We start from the raw sequence: 4,327 nt of genomic DNA on the forward strand, positions 1-4,327 counted from the left end.
GACTAAGTAATAATATTACAGACTAGCGTCATTTACACAATATATATCAAAGTACATAGAATAAAAACATAGCCAACGTAAATAAACCAACTACATACAGGATTGGAGGAGGTGTGAGTTAGAACTTTGAACATTTAAATTGTAGCGCTACTTACAAGACCTTTGAACATTTAAATTTGTCAAATTTGGTGAACTGGTTGTACTATTTTTGTTTCCTTTTATGATTCCTCACGAGGTGTGAGATTTACCTTAAAAAAAGGCATACAATGAAGCAGCATTACATAACATATCAAAGTTTTGTTCTCGTATGATGGATGTTGGGTTCCTTTTTATTTTGTGCGTTTGGTTGTTTGATCTCTGAGATAAGACTACGAGCCTGAAAATTAGCAAGGAACATTGCTGGATTTTGAATTCATTTTATATGCTTAAAATGTGAGATAAATGAATCTGTGTGTTTTTTTTTTCTTTCTGCCAAGCTTTGGGTTAGCCGGATACAAACATGCTTGGACCGTCAGCGTGACACGAACCTCGAGTTGGTACGGCCCGGTAAAAAAATATTGTACTATGCTTAGCTAAGTAGTGTAAAGCAGGCCGTGCTTTGGCTGGGTCCGCGCTCTGCGTAACGGCCCGTTTGACATCTGTAGGTGACTAGATGCTCGCAGTCCCAGGAGTCGCAGCTGAACCGAGCACAATCACATGGTGTGTGAAGTGCTCACTGTTATGCAGTGTCTGACCGTATCGGGTATTTGGGTGTAGTGTACAGTGTACTCTAGTGTAGTAGTAGTAGCAGTAGTATTGTCTGTAGCAGGGAGCATCGCTGCAAGCCTGCAATGGTAGGGACGGTCACAAGTACTCCCTCCGGTTTCCTATTAATTGTCGTTTTGGATAAGGTTCGAGTCAAACTTATAAAATTTTGACTACAAATAACTATTTTGTTATTTAGTTTTGGAACCTAATATTTATATGCATCAATTTGTCATAAAAAGTACTTTTATAAAAATATAAATGTATTAAGAGTTTATTTGTATTTTAACAAAAAAACATTGGTCAAAGTTATATTTTGGAAACCGTGTCGTTGTCCTAAACGACAACTAATGTGAAACCGGAGGGAGTAATGGCGACCGATTCCAACTGGCGGCTACGGAGTAGGTTGCAGATGCAGAGGCAGGCAATAATCATGGTAGGTGTATGATAATCCTCGTGCACCTGACGAATATACGCGGGAGAGCCAATCAGTTCCGCAGCACCTGACGGACCGCACGTTCGGTCCAGCCACGGGTAGCCAGACAACGCGCGAGCGATAGCGATGTGTGAATACCACTCCCTCTTCCCGGTGCCAGTGGTCAGTGCCCAGTGGTGGTCGTCGACCACTCTCCTCTCTCTCTTCATTTCCCCCCGCAAGGGCAGCTTTCTGAGATTTTGGGGTACTAGGCAAAACCGCAAAAGCATAGATGGAGACTCTTTTAACCCAATCCTTTGGTGACGTGGTAGCAATATCATGGAAGAAATTATGTTTTCTAAATTTATTATGTTCTTAGTCTAGACTTGGGAACTACTTACGTGAGCAGGCCAACAACTGTTTCCGGCTTATGTTATATGAGCAAGATAGTAGAGGTTAGACTGCTTGCTTAGACTGTCTCCAGTAGTTAGAGTAAAATAAGGGACGCAGGATTATAGATGACAATATTTAACACTGTTTGCACAGTGAAGTTTAAAATAAAGGATGAGATAGAGGATATAATGATAAGGGGTCTGCTAGAGATATCCTTAATTTGAATATCAGTTATAAGAATTACATATATGCTTATTTGGAATTAATAAATTTGTTTTGTTGTTTAGTCTTCAACTATATAATTAGTTTTATAATTAGACTATATTTAATATCCGTAATTTTCGTTTAAATATTTGATGCGACATGGATTAAACTTTAGTTTGGTGGAACCAAACATCGGTTTAAGGCTTGTTCGGTTTGGGGTGGGTTGAGGGGATTGGAGAGGATCAAATTCCCTCCTATTCAAATTTAAATAGAAGCTCTTTAATCCTCTTAAGGGCATGTATAGTGGAGAGACATCAAAACGGTTCTCCAAACATAAGAGACAACTAAGAGACTCTATTATACAATGGAGTGTCTGTAAATATAGTCTATTAATAAATACAAAAGTAAATGCGTTTGTAAAGCATTGGATCGATAGAACATATGACAAATTCATATAGTGGGAAGTGAGGTGTCTGTTATTACTTGGGTTACGAGCCAGAAGCGTCTCTTCGTAGAGAGATAGCTCCACGATTTTTTTGCAAATACACCTTTAAACACCTCAAGAGCCTATATATTAAACACCATTATACATGCCATAATGCACCCCTCAAACAAGCCCTTGAGATTTGACCGAGGGGAACGAGTTGCGTCAATCCGTTAGACCGCACACACGTGTAAAAGAAATCGTTGCCACACTGAGGGCATGTATAACCCACGTAATTGGACTGTATGTTTATAGGTATCTAAGGGGGTAAGTGAAATGACACAAGAGACGTATCTTGAGTTGACGAAGGAACGTGTGTAGCACGATTATCTAAGTCTATATACGGTTAAATCTACACAACCCATATAGATGGGCTGAATCTTGAGAGGTTCTAGTGAATAAGATATAAGGCTTATATACATTGGGTTGTATAAATGAGTTTTTAGGTATATATAGCGTTTGAGAACCGCAACATAGTATCTAGGTTATACATCCGTTTGCAGGAGGCAAAGTGGGTAGGGATGTTCCTAAAACATCCGAATTATATAATAAATATAATATTTTAACATAGATGTGGATAGAATTTGGTGGTAATCTTTAATCATGTTGTTAAGTATATTATTGAAGACAAAAATAATTCTTTGTATATTTTTTGCATTATTTTCTCCGAAAACGAAAAAGGTGAAAAACATCAGTATCTGTGTTTGAATTTTATATTAATTATTCTAAAAAAATATAGAACGAACTTAAGATTCACCTTTTATGAATGTTAATAATCTCATTACTAAAACCAAGAATATAAATGTACATAACAAAAATTGTATAAATAGTAATCGAAGAAAAAAAATATCAAACCGAGACACTAGGCAAGCTAGCACAAGTGGCCCGTCCTGTCTCAACACGTGTCTCCCAGGGAGTGGCGTTCCGTACTTGTCCCGGTCCTAGGACGCGGACAGATTCGCAACCCTCGTACACTCCCGTCGGGCCCCACACGCTCAGATTGGCCGAGGGACCTGCCCCCCATCAAAGACCGGTCCCACCGCTAACTTTATTGACTCGGCATGGGCTGCTCGCTGCTGCACAGGATGACATGTGGCTTGTGGCAAGTGGCAAGCCCTGGCGGGTCTCGGAGTAGTAGACGCTGGGTCCGACGGGACAAGCGACAGTCTGACGGGGGAAAGGTCACCTCCGCCAATGGCCACTGACGGCGTTCCCTGCCATGTTTTTTCTCGTTTACCTCCCCGTGTTTTATCTATTTTGCACATTCCTCCCTTCCTTCCCATATCATGGTATCAAGGACCAAAGTGCGAATTTTTGGGTAAGACCAAATCCCGTACTACAGCGGCCCACTAGCACTGGAAAACGACTCCGCCCGGGGAAGGATGGAAAAAGTGATGCCTTTGACTTCCTTCGTTCCATCTTTTACAGCTGGCCAACCATTCTCATGCATCCAACGCCGCACAGTTCTCAACTTTATTCGCTACAGTGCTTTCTGCTACTGCTAGTAGTAGAAAGATTCGGAAATGCTAGAACCGGCCAGGTGCTCGGTCGCCTTTTATCAAGCAAAGTGCTATTTTATAAAAAAAAAAAAAGAAATGCGAGTTTTGAATTCCTAGTGCGCCAAGAAGTCGCCGTTGTCGTCCCATCGGTTGCGTTAGACTGGTTGCAATTGTGCCCGCTACCCCTTTCCTCCCAACACTGTAGGTACAATAATATGGCATACAGTGTCACTCTATCGACCGCATCGTCGCCTCCTTCCTCCATCCCTACGGTTACCGTGAACTTCTCTCTCCCCAGATCAAGAGCTACCTTTTGAGTCCCTGAAAGGGAAATGTGCCCTTGGGCCATTTCTAAGTATTTTGGTGATTGAGTGCCAACACAAGTGCTTAAATGTGAATTCATGCTTATGGATGGACAAAGTGCAAAACAAGAGCAAATGTATGTTTCTAAGTCTTGGTACATTGGTTTTGTGTACTAATATACTTGTCTAAGTATTAGAAACAGAAAGAAGAAGAAAAGAGAAGAGTTGGCTGTGTACAGCCAAAAGGCTGTTTCGGTCTGGGGCACCGGACAGTGTCCGGTGCGCC

The sequence above is a fragment of the Zea mays genome, chromosome 9 (genome assembly GCF_902167145.1).
Source record: "Zea mays cultivar B73 chromosome 9, Zm-B73-REFERENCE-NAM-5.0, whole genome shotgun sequence".
Lineage (NCBI taxonomy): Eukaryota > Viridiplantae > Streptophyta > Magnoliopsida > Poales > Poaceae > Zea > Zea mays.